The sequence below is a fragment of the Lonchura striata genome, chromosome 5, assembly GCF_050655825.1.
Source record: "Lonchura striata isolate lonStrDom1 chromosome 5, ASM5065582v1, whole genome shotgun sequence".
NCBI lineage: Eukaryota > Metazoa > Chordata > Aves > Passeriformes > Estrildidae > Lonchura > Lonchura striata.
The window spans coordinates 6,574,607-6,590,055 of NC_140707.1; the positions used below are offsets into that span (position 1 = coordinate 6,574,607).

Below are 15,449 nucleotides of genomic sequence, written 5' to 3' on the forward strand. Positions count from 1 at the left end.
GCCCAGGGCCCATCCCAGAGCTGGGGCAGCCACAAAGCTGTGCCCATTTCTGCTCATTGCTGCTCTCATGGGGATGGATCCTCTGCTTCTTGGAGGTTGCTGATGAATTTTACTGCTCCAGAGGCCTCTTCTTTCTTGAGCTCTTCAGTTCAGGAATTCAGTGGGAATAGCTCATAAACATATGTTCACAATGCTTGAACAAGACAAACCCCAGGGAATAACTGAAGTTTTCAATTATTCTGTGGTTAATTAGACAGATTTCACAAGTGTATTTAAAGTGAATATACTATATTAAAAACAATGCATAGAGGACTGTTCTGTCCTGTGTTCATTTCCTGTTTGTAGATTGATATTGGCAATGTCCAGTTGATATTGACCCCAAGCACCTTCTAATGCAGTCTGAACAGATATGAAAATCAAGACATTTAATGGCTGACAATCAATATTTTGTCTCCACCCCCTCCCCACCTTTTCCCTCATCCAGCCCCTGGCACTTCTATAGATCAGGAATGATGTGGCCAGCAGGAGCAGGGCAGTGATTCTTCCCCTGTGCTGGGCACTGGTTGGGCAGCACCTTGAGTGCTGTGTCCAGTTTGGGCCCCTGATTTAGGAAGGACATGGAGGGCTGGAGCATGTCCAGAGAAGTTCAACAAGGCTGGTGGGGGATCTGGAGCACAAATCCTGTGAGGAGTGGCTGAGGGAGCTGGGGTTGTTGATCCTGGAGAAGAGGAGGCTCAGGGGAGACCTCATCACTCTCTACAACTCCCTGACAGGAGGGTGCAGCCAGGTGGGAGTCAGGCTCTTTTCCCAGGGAACAGGGACACGACAAGAGGACACAGCCTTCAGCTGCACCAGGGGATGTTTGTGCTGGACATCAGGAAATATTCTTCACACAAAGGGTGATTGGGCATTGGAATGGGCTGCCCAGGGAGGTGGGTGAGTCACCATCCCTGGAAGGGTTTCAGGAAAGACTGGCTGTGGCACTCAATGCCATGGTCTGGGTGACAAGGTGGTGTTGGGTCCCAGGTTGGACTTGATGCTCTCCAAGGCCTTTTGCAGCCTGGTTGATTCTCTGGTGATTGTGACACTGCACAGCCCTGGGGAAGCAAGGGGCCATTGTGACACTGCAGGGCCTGGTGGCACTGAAAGGACCATGGTGACACTGTGTACGACATGGCACCACAGAGCCATGGGGTCATTGTGATGTAGGGGCTGAATGGAAGCAAGGAGTGCATTGTGACAGTCTGGGTCCTGGTGGGACCACAGAGGCCACTGTGACCCTGCCGGGCGTTGGGGGACCAAGGGGCCATTGTGCCACTGTGGAACCAAGGAGAACCTTGGGAGAGCCTGGGGACAATGGAACCAAGGGACCATTGCTCCATTGCAAGGACTCTGGGAACTGAGGGAAAAATTTTGACACTGTGGTGCCACATGGAACTGTGAGTTGTGGTTGTTCATCCTGGAGAAGAAAACCATCAGGGGAGACAAGGCAGTGTCAGGGCACAGGTTGAACTTGATGATCTCCAAGGTCTTTTCCAGCCTTGTTGATTCTGGGATTCTCTGAAACCACCCTTGGAGCAGTCGCAGGAGGAGCCCTGGGCCTCCTCTTCAGAAGCTCCAGCAGCCCAGGTCCCTCAGGTTCTCCTCACGGCCCCAAAGCTCATCCTGTCAATCCTGCAGAGCCTCTGCAGCTCCTCCTCACTGCCCAGAACAGGGAGCCCCACAGGCAGACACAGCAGCCCAGATGTGCCCCCCTGGCTTGGGGTGCCTCTGGCAAGGGAGCAGCACCAGGCACTGCAGGAGCCTGCAGACAATTCCTGCAGCACTTGTGGGATGATCCTGCTCCCCAAGGGATGTTCCCATGGTGCCAAGTCAGGAACTGCAATGGGGAGTGGGGCCAGAGAGGACAGGGCAAACAGGGATGGGCTGTGTGCAGGGGAGGGAACAGGGCTGGGCAAGAGGAAGAAATCTGTAGCAGGAAGAGTAAAGAAAGCAAAAGTGAAGCCAAGGAAATGCTCAGGGCAGTTTGGGGGTGGCTGCCAGGCAGCCCTGGCTCTGAGCAGCAGTGTCTGCAGTGGGACAGGAAACTCCCAGCTGATGGGAACAAACTTTCTGGCTGACTGCTGCCGCGCTCCCGCCCCAGGTCCCTTTCTCTCAACCCCGGCTAGCTCTCCTTCTGGGGCGAGAGGGGCGATTGAGGCACCCTCCGCTGGTCCCAGCTGGGCTTTGGAGAGTGCCTTTGTGGGTTCTGGGCAGCACTAGCAAGCCTCGCAATGGCAAAGAAGAGAGGATCCGATTGGGGGCGAAGTCCAGGTTTATTGCAGCCCAACGGGGCCAAATATCCCAGAACGGTGCCAGCCAACAGGAACGAGCACAAGGTGCTTGCACCGGCTTATAAACTGTAAGGGAGGGGAAGACCGGTAACCAATGGGGATAGGGGTAGGGAGTGGCTCCGAGATGGGGTGATACAACGTGGTCTAATGGGGGAAGGATATGAGAGGGGCCCCAGGCCCTCGCCCAATCACCCGGTGCCCTGAGTAGAAGCTTCTAGATGGATGGGAAGGGCCGCCTGGTGACGGACAAGTTGCCTGGGAGGGGGCAAGGGAATGGCTCGGCAGTAGTAGGGAGGATTGACACATGAGGCAGGGCGGGAAAACTGGGGACAAAACCAAATTGACCATGGGGGTACAAAGGAATAAACCAATACACGATACAGTGATAATAAAACATACAAATAACGCAACTCCACATCTCCCCCTTTTTTATTTAAAAAGAAAGAGAGGGGAAGAGGGTAAAATAAGTCTTTAAACAGGGGCTTCACAGTCTCTGGGCTCATCTTGAAACCAGATGTTTCCTTCTTCTGGAAATTCTTCTTCTTGAAACCCTTCCTTGTTCAAGGGTTCCAGTTCATAAGGTGCTGTCAGTGCGGCATGGTTGACGCTGATTGTGGAGTTAATTGCTTTTAAAATCAAACTTTTCACCACGCTAAAGCCTATAATAAACACAATGAGACCCAGCAGCAGCAAAAGCCCAGTTTTTAAAATTGATTGAACCCACCCAGAGAGTCCCCATCCTTCAAACAGCGACCCCAGCCATCCTGCAGAATCTTTCTTAAGGTGATGAATCATGTCCTGCATTTTGTCGATGGAAGTGCGGACGTCCTCAGCCCTGGAACTTAAGTTCATGCAGCAAAGGCCGGCAAATTCCTCACATTTATGATTGTGGAGCAATAAAAGAAAATCATTGGCAGCACGGTTTTGAAGGGTAGCCTGTCTCGTTATTTCCTCATCTGCTAGGAGGTTGCTTAGAGCAGCTGACGTAAGATTGGCTTGTTTAGCTACCCAGCATTCAAGACCAGCCAATTCGTTGAATGTCTGAGCGATTGATAACCACGGTAAAAATGCGGTGGTAACAACACCCTTTGCCTTTGACCAATGGGTGACCTCATCGTTACAATTTGTGTCCCAATCCATGAGTCCTGTGTCTCTTTTTTTTCCTTGCTAATTGTCCTGTCTGATTTAGTGTTTTCCAATGAGCTATTTGTGTTTTGTTGGGAGTAAACAAGCTCAACTGCCCAAATGTGCATGGACCTCCGACCAGATGAGGGGGGATACCTGCCCAAGCCCGATTTCCACAAATCAAAAACACTCCTTTGGGGAGAGAGTGGGGTGTATTATCAGCGGTAGAGAAGCCTGGAATTTGTAATACTTGCTCACACCAATTTTTTGCCTGGTATTCGGGGATATTTTGATTTCTCTTTTGGGATGGGCGAAGGGGTTAGAGGACACGAAAAAGTGGACACAGGTATAAGCAAAGGAGGAGCCGAGTAGTTCGAGTTCCTCGGGCTCCTTCTCCATCAGCGGGAGTGCCCCGACCCATTTTCTCCACAGCTCTGGTTTATTCATGGTATGGGCAATGAAGATATGTGCCTTAGATTTTATGGGTGGAGCAGAGACATTTGGAGGGAGGGTGAACGGAAAGCTTTTTAGAGGATATGGGATCCCCACGAGACAGGATAGAAAGGGGCTGGAAGCAGAGGTGGTAGACAAACATAAATGATCTTGGTTGAGGGATTTGGCCAGGGTGGTCCACACGTTTGCTGGGGGCTGAGGAACAATCCAAGCATGCTGGGGTCTTATGGCGATGGTGACGCCAAGGAGGATGAGGCTCATAGTTGGCAGCATCCTGGGTAGCTTCAGGGTGGAGTGCGTGTCTAGAAAACAACTGAAATATAAATTAATATTCGAGGTAGGGGAGGTCCAACTCAAAGGGGAACAGAGAATCCCAGAAGCCAGAGAGGGAAGAGGGGGGATCAGGTGAGGGGGACCTTCTCCGCCGTCTGAGGGCGGCGGGCCCAACCTGAGGACTTTCTGGCTCTCTTTTCTTGGTCTTAGGAATATATGGTCTGACGAACTTCGAAGGGACCCATCTCAGGCCTGAGGGCGTGGATACGCAAGCGTACCCCCGTCCCCAGGTGACCAAGTCATAGGGTCCCTCCTGCCGCCAGGTCTCAGGGTCTTTAATGAGAACTGGCGGCTTCTCCCTGACCTTGCTCTGCTTGTAGGAATTAAAGTGCCTGGCGATGGGGGGGTTAAGGCACTCGAAGGAGCAGTTTAGAAAATTTAGGGTGAAAAGGGCCCGTGCCAACTGAACCTGAGGGGACTCATTTTTGGATGATGATTGTTGTTGTTTAAGCATTCTTTTAATGCTTTGATGAGTCCGTTCCACCACGGCTTGACCTGATGGGGAATAGGCGATGCCAGTTTTATGTTCTATTCCCCATTGCTGCAGGAAGCCTGCAAATTCCTTGGACTTGTACCCGGGGGCGTTGTCTGTTTTGATTAATTTTGGGACGCCCAGCATGGAGAAGGCTTGTATTAGGTGTTTTTCAACATCTTTGGCCCTCTCCCCTGTGTGGGCAGAGGCGAAAACTGCTCCAGAGAAGGTGTCTACGGAGACATGGACGTACTTCATCCTCCCGAAGGAGGGGATATGAGTAACGTCCATCTGCCACACCTCACAGGACTTCAGACCCCTAGGGTTAGCCCCTGCGCTCACCGATGGTAGTGGGAGCGACTTACAGGACGGGCATGTGGCCACAATGGCCCGGGCCTGGTCACGGGTGAGATGGAATTGCCTCACCAGGCCGGGCGCATTTTGATGGTAGAGCTGGTGGCTTATTTTCGCTTGTTGGAACTTATCTGGGAGTGGCACCAGCTGTGCGGGGGCGGCAGCGAGGGAGTCGGCACGCCGATTGCCCTTGGCCAAGAACCCCGGCAGGTCGGTGTGTGACCTGATATGCATCACATAAAATGGTTGCTCTCGGTGGGAGACTAGCCTTATCAGCTTTGAGAGCAATTTGTTAAGGGCATCGTTGGAGACACCTTGCAGGATTGCATCCTGTGCTCTAGACACTACACCCGCTACATAGGCCGAATCGGTAACCAAATTAAAAGGTTCAGAGAACCGCTCGAAAGCTCTAACGACTGCGGCCAACTCAGCTACTTGAGGGGATCCTTCCACCTCAACAACATCCGCCTCCCACCGCTGAGTTTGAGGATCTTTCCAAGTCACTACTGACTTGTGGGACCCTCCGGACGCGTCCGTAAAAACTGTTAGAGCCTTTAAGGGTTTTTTACTCTGAATCCGTTTCGTTGACAGAGTGAATTGGATTTCCAATTTTGTGGGCCGGTCTCAAAATGGAAATTTTTCCGGTGTAGCTGTCCAGTGCAAACTGCAATGATTCGTTTTCTTGCAGCAGGTGTTCCAACACTGCCTTTGTGAATTGGCCTGATTCCAATTTCAAAGGAATGTGGATGTGATCAAAGTCACACCCCGCCAGCTCCCGAATCCGCGTTCTTGCCTTGCGGATTAGCTCTGCCACCAGCTCTTGTGACCGTGTCATTCTTTTGGATCGTGAATGACTCAGGAATACCCACTCTATGATGGAGAGTGGGTCCCTTTTGTCCTGATCCTTGCCCTTTCCTAGGGTGTCCGTCCATTGAAAGATGACGCCGTGGAGGTGTGGCAGTCTGCCCAATATGATAAATCTGAAGGGCAGGCCCGGATCGTACCTGTGAGCCTGCCTGGCAGACATTGCCTCCTGAACCTTCTGCAAAGCAGCTTTGGCCTCTGGAGTGAGTTCCCTGGGAGAACTGGGCTCTTCCCCCCCTTTCAATAAATTGAAAAGAGGGGCTAGGTCTTCGTTGTTGATACCTAACCAGGGTCTCACCCAGTTTAAAGACCCGCACAGCTGCTGCACGTCGGCTAGAGTCCAAATTGAATTTTTTATGGCCAATTTCTGCGGAACAATGGTCCGCTTGTTTATTTCCAAAACCAGGTACTTCCAGGGTGGCATCCTTTGAATCTTATCTTCTCGCAACTCGAACCCTACAGCAACCAACGCACTGGTTGTCAGTTCAAGCGCGTGTGTAAATAAATCGCCGTTGGGGGCACAAATAAGAATATCATCCATATAGTGCTGGATGATCACGCCCTCAGTGGCTGCACGCACAGGGGACAGCAATGAAGAGACGTACCACTGGCAGATGGTTGGGCTGTTTTTCATGCATTGGAGGAGACATTTCCAGTGGTATCTCTCCATTGGGGCTTCTCGGTTGATGGAAGGAACCGAGAAGGCGAACCGTGGCGCGTCATCAGGGTGTAGGGGAATTTGAAAGAAACAATTCTTGATGTCAATTATGGCCAATTCCCAATTTTCGGGTAACATCGTGGGGGACGGCATCCCTGGTTGGAGAGGACCCATGTCTTCTATTACGTTGTTGATGGCACGGAGGTCGTGGAGGAGGCGCCACTCGTCTTTGCAAGGTTTTTTCAAGACAAAGACGGGGGAATTCCAGGGGGATGTTGTTTCCTGGATATTCCCTTTGGCGAGTTGCTCCTCCACAAGCTTCCGGAGCGCTTTTAATTTTTGTTTATTGAGCGGCCACTGCTCTACCCACACTGGTGTGTCTGTAAGCCAATTAAGTTTCCGGGTAGGACGCTCCTCAGTGACCGCTGCCCGAAAAACCTGGGGGGTCGGGATGTCAATTGTGACCCCCCACTGGGCCATCAGGTCTCTCCCCCACAAGGGTTCCGTATAATCTAAAACGAACGGGCATAAATAAGCCGATTGCCCGTTCGGCCCCTCAAATTTTATGATGTTCTTAGATTGTTTAGCCAATTGAGAACCCCCTGTGCCTTGAATTTTTCCCGCCACGTTTTGCAATTCCCAGCATGACGGCCAATCCCGTGCAGGGATGACCGTCACGTCTGCCCCTGTGTCTAGAAGTCCGCTTAGATGTTTGTGCTCCCCATCCTTCCACATGTAACAGGAAAGTTTTGGTCTTTCCTTCCCTATGACCTGAGCCTGGCACACCTGATAATCCTTCTTTGCTGATTTTTTCCATAGATCCTCAGGGTGTGCCGGAGGCCCAGGTACTGCAATAGCCTGGGCGATGACTTGGCCCCTGGGAAGGAAGACTGGAGGATGGGGGCAGTGCAGCCACACCACTAATTGCTCAGTGTTTTTAGATGTTAGGGACGGTGCAATTGGGATGTCGAGTGGTGTGAACTTTGTGTCCCCAAGAATGATGTACTTACCGTGGATGTTTCTCCAGGTTCCCGGGTCCTTGGTGTCAACCTTGACGAAATGCCAATCGCTGTCCTTCAGATAGTGAGCCTCGGTCAGGGCCAACCTATATGGGGAGAAATTAGATTCGATGTTAAGTATTGGCCTGGGCTGGTCTGGGTCTCGCCCCAGCCAGGCGGTGGAGATGAAGTCCACGTCCTCCCTCATATAGGTTGGTTCATCAGCCATAGTCCAGTCCAGCGTATTGTCCTCAGGTGGGCATTGAAGGTGATCGTCCCTCCCCTCCTCAGTTGGTATGAGTCCCACCGTATTTATGTTGTCACGCAGGGAGGGACTGCGCTGGTCACTCAGTTTTTTTGTTTCCCTCCAGGGTTGGAGGCACTCCTCCCCTGTCGCTGTTGCTTATACTTAAAAAATTCCTCCCTCAGTGGGCATTGGGAAGCCCAATGTCCCTTCTGCCTGCACAAATTGCAGGGCTGGTGGTGTTGGTTTCCCCTCGGGGGTGCTCCTATGGGGCGGCAGTCTGAAGAAGGGGTGGTTGGGGGCGTCGCGGCTTCGGCAAATGCTACTCTCCTGGCTGGTGTTTTAGGAGTCCTTAATGTGTCCTGAGCAGGAACCGTCACCTTCCTTGCGCAGACCTGTAACATGCTCTGAAGGGTAGGCTCAGGGTCCAGGGGTAGGCTGAGGATTGCTTGCCAGCAAGCGTCGTTAGCGTTCTGTCTTGCTACCGTAGCAAGCATCCCCTCTCTCAGTTTCTCGTCCGGGACCTGAGCCTCCATAGCATGATGTAGACGGTCAGCAAAGGTGACAAAAGCTTCAAAGGGTTCCTGCTTAAGGGATAAGAAGTTAATTGCCGTTCCGCTAGGCCTTAACTTAAAGAACGCCTTCTCCGCTGCTCTGGTGCTGACCTGCAGCGCCTCTCGGGGAATTTTCTCCGCCTGCTTAGTCCCCAGTTGCCAATCCCCCTCCCCGCACAAGTGGTCTAAAGATATTACTGCCCCATCCTCATCCCTGGAGCTACCTGCATCGGCCCAGAGGTCAGGCAACCCCTCCCTTATCTCCCGCTTCCATTCGGACTCCCAGATTAGAAATTCTCTGTGGGTGATGAGACAGGAGAATAGGGCCCGAATGTCCGTGGGGACGTACTCGGTGGAGGAGAGGGTTGCCCTCAACAAGCGTCTAAAATATTTGCTCTCCCTGCCGAATTCCTTCTGGGCCTTGCAGAGCTCCTTGATGGTTTGTTGAGGGATGGGGGACCACTGTGCAAGGGGCCCACCCCCCCGCCGCAGGGTATAGGTGACTGGTGCGGCCGAGAAGGTAGGCAGGGATTGGGGTGGATCGGGGTTCCCACGCTCCCCCCCCGGAACCGAAAGCGTGGGAACTGGAAGTGGGGTCGTGGGAACCAGGGGACGAGGCGGAAAAGGCGTGGCCTGGAGCAGGGGGAGTAGTATGTCGGGGACTCCCCTCCCCGGGGGTGGAGCTGAGGGGTGGGATGTTAAATTATTCATGAGAGGAGGAGTCTGCAGAGGGTGGAGAAGGGAGATGGGCGGAGAAGTCGTGGGACCGGAAAGGGTTGGTCTGCCGGAAGGGGTTTTGGGAGGAGGGAGGATAGGGATCATGGGAAGAAGGAGCACAAGTGGCGGGAAAAGCCATGCGGTCTCTGCCATCTCGTGTCCTTCGGAAGGGGGGAGAAGGGAAGCCATTTTGTGGGGTTTGGGGATGGTGGATGGGGGATGAGGGATCTTCGGGGGTCTGGGATAACCGAAAATGAACAGAGTTCCTACGGGACGGGGCTGTACAGCGCAGGGAAGAAGGGGTACGGGTAGAGCCAGGGACAGTGCCTGCACTGTCCTGTGGGGAGTCAAGGGTATTCCCAGAGGGGCCAGAATCTGCCTGCGGACTACACCGGGATGCCCGTCTGAGAATACCTGACTTCGGGAGAGAGGGAGAGGGAAGTGGAGTAGGGTTTTTCGAACTACCGTTAGAACCGGGGATCGGTTTGTCTGCTGATGGCTGTGGCAGACCTTCATAATGATTTTTAATAATATCTCTAATTTGTAGGGCCAAATGCGTGAACTTAGAGAGAGAGAGATCCGACTGCCGTAGGATCTCCCTCCCTACTTGGTCCCAAAAAGGGACTTGATATAATTTAGTTGCCGAAATATCCGGGAAGGTCTGCGACAACCACCGGACAAACCGTTTAATTTCAGATTTTTTAAACTTCTTTCCCCCCACTAAAAGGATGCCCACAACTTGGGAATAAATTCTCCTCTGTGGCACGGACAGCTTCGCACCCATACTGCCCGTTGGTAAAGTGCGCCACAAAATCTACGGTTGGGGAAAATAAAAATGAAAAGCAGAATACTACCCCACCGGCTTTGCCAAAGTCCTTTACCGCTTCCCGCCCAGGAAGGGAAGCACCGAAAGCAAAGGGGTCTTTTCCCCAAACCCTGGGAAAAAGAACCGACCAAAAATGACCAAAAAAGGACAAGGAAAGTGCCAGGGGCCCCTATACTTACCAACAAGGGGTACGAGAGGGTAGGGCAGAAACGAAAAATCCAACCGTAGAGTCTCCCCGCGATAGGAATCCGACTCCAGCAGTGCGTTCCAGAGCTACCGGTCCTGTCCCCGGGAGCACCACCCACTAAAACGTGGGTCTGCTCCCACCGGGGTAGCTGACGGCCAAGAGGATGTCGCTTCGGGTCTGCGAGACCCTGAAAGTCCTCCGACGAGGGGTCTAACGCAGAGGAAAGGCCCCACATTGGGCGCCAGCTGCCGCGCTCCCGCCCCAGATCCCTGATCTCAGCCCCGGCTAGCTCTCCTTCTGGGGCGAGAGGGGCGATTGAGGCACCCTCCGCTGATCTCAGCTGGGCTTTGGAGAGTGCCTTTGTGGGTTCCGGGCAGTGTTAGCAAGCCTCGCGGTGGAGAATGAAGAGAGGATCCTGTTGGGGGCGAAGTCCAAGTTTATTGCAGCCCAACGGGGCCAAATATTCCGGAACGGTGCCAGCCAACAGGAACGAGCACAAGGTGCTTGCACCGGCTTATAAACTGTAAGGGAGGGGAAGACCGGTAACCAATGGGGATAGGGGTAGGGAGTGGCTCCGAGATGGGGTGATGCACATGTGGACTAATGGGAGAAGGATACGGGAGGGGCCCCAGGCCCTCGCCCAATCACCCGATGCCCTGAGTAGAAGCTTCTAGATGGATGGGAAGGGCCGCCTGGTGATGGACAAGGTACCTGGGAGGGGGCAAGGGAATGGCTCGGCAGTAGTAGGGAGGATTGACACATGAGGCAGGGCGGGAAAACTGGGGATAAAACCAAATTGACCATGGGGGTACAAAGGAATAAACCAATACACGATACAGTGATAATAAAATATACAAATAACGCAACTCCACAGAAAACACCAGCGAATTGAGGAGAGCAGACTGGGAGGGTGGGGCTGCATAATCTGAAGGTTTAATGGGACAATTAACCCCAATATGGAAATGAACCAAATCTTACAAAAGTGTGTAAACGTGTGACCTGGCGTCCATCCTGGGTGTACCCTCAGCCAGGCCCTTGTACTGCCCAGGTGAATCCTTTGAAGGCCTTTTTAATAAATCCCCACTTTACTCCTGTAACACTGTCCAGCCTCTGCTCTAGGTGGCCTCTCAAGGCATCAAGGCCTGGCTGGCTGGGCCACCTGGGGGCCACCTGACAGGTCCAGCTGACCTTGGCATGTCCAGGGCTGCTGCTCATCTTCCCTTGGAGCACTGGGGCTTGGTGCTCTCCTTCCTGTGGAAAGAACTGTCCTTCTCCTCCAGGTGCCCATGGCCAAAATTTGGATTCCTCTTCTTAGTTTGCTTTTATGCAAAGATTGTTCCCAGATGAAATCTGCCAGGACAGACAGGTCTGGCTGGCTTGGCCACCCAGGGGCCACCTCTCATCTGCCTGCGAAACACTGGGACCCTGTGCTTTTCTTTCTTATGGGAATAAAGCACCTTTCACATCCAGGCACCCATGGCCAAAGTTGGGAATCCGCCTCCAGGATTTCCTATATCCAGGGATTTCTCCCAGGTGAAAGCTTCCAGGAGAGACAAGTCTGGCTGGCCTTGGTTTCCAAAGAGCTGATTTTTATCTGCCTTTGAAACACTGGGGCTTTGTGCTTTCCTTTCTGATGAAAAGAACTCTTCTTCCTGCCCAGGTGCTGATAGTCAAAACTGAGATTCCACCTTCAAAATTCTGAATATCCAAGGATTTCCCCCAGATGAAAGGTGCCAGACAGACAGGTCTGTCTCTCTTGGCCTATGGTGATCACCTTTCATCTTCTTCCAAAACACCTGGGCTCCACGCTTCTCTTTCCTGTGGGAAAAACCATCCATCTTGGCCAGATGCCCATGGCCAAAGTTTGGAATCCTCCTCCAGAATTCCCTAGGTCCAAGGATTTCTCAGTGACAAAAGCTGCCAGGACAAACAGGTCTGAATGGCCCGGCCTCCCAGGAGCCTTCTCTCTCTGCTTCTGCCCCTGCAACACTGGGGCTCTGGGCTTTCCTTCCTATGGAAAAGAACCATCCTTCTTAACAATGCAGAAATGTCCAAAATTGGGGTTCCACCTCCCAAATTCCCTATATCCAAGGGTTGCTTTCAGACAAAAAAATACCACATCAGAGAGGTCTGGCTGCCCTTGGCCTCTGATGGTCACCTTTCATCTGCCCCTGAAACACTGGTATTCCGTCCTTGCCTTCCTATGGAAAAGAACTATCCTTCTCCTCCAGGCCGTCTGGTCTGAAACTGGTATTCCACATCTAAAATTCCCTATATCCAAGGACAAAATCTGCCAGCACCATCTGATCTGGCTGCCCTTGGCCACTGGTGGCTGTGGCTCATCTGTCCCTGGAACGCTGGGGCTGGGTTATTCCCTACCTGTGGAGACCATGATGGCACAGTGAGGACCTGGTGAAACCATGGAGTCCATTGTGACACTTTGGGGCCATGGTGACACCGCGGGGCTCCATGGAACCCAGAGACCACCATGACTCTGTGGGGCCTTGTGGAACCGTGGAGACCATCCCAACCCTTCAGGGCCTCGTGTCACCAAGGGAGCATTGTGACACCTCAGGGCCTCCTGGAAGCAAGGGACCATTGGGACACTGTGGGGCTCCATGGAATGAGGGGAACAGGGAACAGGTCTGTCAGGCTTGGCCTCCCAGGGGCCACCTGACAGGTCTGGTTGATCTTGGAATATCAAGGGCTGCTTCTCATCTGCCCATGAACCACTGGGGCTCCGTGCTTTCCTTGCTATGGAAAAGAACTGTCCCTCTTTTCAGACATCCATGGACAAAATTGGTATTTCCCCTAAAAAATTTCCTGTATGCAAGGGTATCTGCCAGAAAAAAACCTGCCAGCTCTGGCTGGCCTTGGCCTCTGATGGTCGCATCTCAGTTGCCTCAGAAGCACTGGGGCTCTGTGCCTTCCTTCCTGCAGAAAAGAACTGACCCTCTTGTCCAGGGTCCATGGCAGGAACTGGAATGTGGCCGCCAAAATTCCATCTATCCTAGGATTGCTCCCAGACAAAAGCTGCCAGGACAGACAGTTCTGCCTGGCCTTGGCCTCTGGTGATATGAGCAGAATGTTTTCCTTTGCAAACACCTTGGAGAGGGCCGAGAGATCTCCCGAGCTGGGTTTTGCAGGCCTCAAGAACATAACCCATGTATGGAGGCTGATGTGCCTGGGCTCAGCTGTGAAGAGACTGAGGACAGATCAGGAGTGGCCTGGCAGGGCTTGAAAGGTGGATTCTGAAATGGTGGAGCTTTGCTCCATAGTGGGAATCAGGCAGGGAGAGAAATTATGCCTCAAATGCAGCTGGGGAAGTCCACACTGGACACAGGAGGAGAAAGGAATTTCCCTCCCAGGGCAGGGCTGTGGTGCAACACGTCCCCAGCAGGAGCCTGGAGCAGCCCAAGGCTTTGTGTGGCCAGGCAGGGGCAGCAGGAGGCAGAGCTGCCAGCAAAGGAAGGGCCAGCGAGGTGGGGCAGCCGGGGGTGACGACAGCCTGCAGGGACAGAGGCGCAGGGCAGGGACAGCGTGGGACAGCCTGGGCTGCAGAGGGCTCAGGGATGTGCAGCAGCTGCAAGGCCCTGACAGAGCCAACCTGTGCAGCCCTTTGGCCATGGCTGCTGGCCCTGGGCCTGAGGCCACGAGGGGACAAGTGACCCTTGCAGCCCTGGGGCCTCAGTGCCTCCTTGTCCCTGCTCAGCAGCCTGGCAGGGGCCGCCCCATGGTCCTGCCCTTGGCACTGCACATCCCCACATGCCAGTGCCCATCCAGGGAAGAGCCCTGAGCAATAAGGGAGGGACGGGGTCTGCCTTGCCAGGGGCTGGGGCTCAGGCCTGGGCCCTTTGCATTCCTGAAACACATCCAGGTTTGCTCAGCACCAGAGACACCTTCCCCTTGCTTGTCCCTTGCTTTCATCTCTGCTCCAGCATTATGCTCTACTTGGGGACACTTTCTCAGTCGTGTCCCTCAGTGGGACCCATTAGAAGTCCAAGAAACTTCAGTGTTTCAATCACACTTTGAGTTCTTGAGAAGTTTTTTGAGCACACTCTCTGGGAATGAGACTAATGAAAACAACAGCAGCCCCTGAGAGGGTCATTAAAGTCCTTGTGCTGTGTCTGTGCAGCTGAGCTGGGCCAGGCTCCTGGCACAGAGGGTGATGCTGGTAACCAAGCAGACCTTCAAAAGCACATTTCTCATGCTGAGCAGCTCTTCTCCCAGCCCAGCAGGGCTGGGACACTGCCTGCAGCCAGCCCGGGCACAGCACAGAGGCACAGAGAGCTTCAATCAGTCAGGGCTGGGAAGGGGCTGAGAAGTGCCTAGGACAGAATCACTGCCAGCCCTTGGCACAGGAACCTCTGGCTGCAGGACAATGCAGCTGCAGCTCCTGCAGTGATCTCCTAAAGCTGGAACATGCCAATGCCCACAGACCCTGTGAGTACAACTCTGAGTATTTCTGGTGCAGGGCAGGTGAAATGCTCATAAATTTCTGACTGCTGAGTGGTTCGGATTAGTCACTGAATATTTCCAGGAGAAGGATTTGATAAAAATTAGATTTCCTAAGAATTTGTATTCAGTTGCCTACTATTGGAGAATGGAAGAGAGGCTGGGATAAGTATTAAAGGTTGATTATGAATTTTGACAAGTGCCTGAGATATCTGAACTGTTACTTTTAGTGATCAGTAGGTTCACAAGAGATCCCTAATGTTCTTGCAGCCACTCTGCCCATGGACAGCACCAGCATCACCTTTGCTGGAGCCACCAGGCTCAGTTTGAGCTGTCCTTTCTCCAAGCTGCAAACAGAACCTGCCCCCAGCCAGTGCCCTGCAAACAGGCAGGGTTCTGTCAGGCCAAGGAGAGTGCACAGAGATTTGGGGTCTGGGAGTGCTGGCAGGGAGAGATCGGGCACAGGGAAACACCTGCAGGAGGAAAATCTCCAGGAAGCAAAGAGAAAGAGGATCAGAGAATAAAAAAACACAAAACCCAGAAATGCTGTGGCAGGGAGAGTTTAGAGATGTCCAGAGGATCCCCTCCCATGCAGCCCCTCCCTCTGCACAAGCCCCCTCCCTCCTGTGCCCCAGCCAAGCCTCTGCCCTCAGGGCCGGGGCTCCAAGGCGTGCAGCCCCTCCTGTGCAGGCAGAGCTGCAGCAGAGCCGTGGGGCAGCTCTGCAGCCCCAGGCCCAGTTCCCTCTGCAGAGCACAGGGCTGGGAGCAGCTGCCCGTCACTGGGGGCTCTGACAGGGGGCACAGCTGGCTCAGGGTGACACAGCTGTCCCCAGTGCCCGGCTCTGGGCAATGCTGGCAGTGCAGCCAGGGAAGGAG

The 15,449-nt window shown here is 53.3% G+C and overlaps 1 protein-coding gene across 1 annotated transcript in view; it reads left to right on the forward strand.

The window, feature by feature from the left end:
- The window catches only part of LOC146767190 (uncharacterized), a 162,658-nt gene that overhangs the window by 55,517 nt on the left and 91,692 nt on the right, over nucleotides 1-15,449 (forward strand). The window lies entirely within an intron of this gene.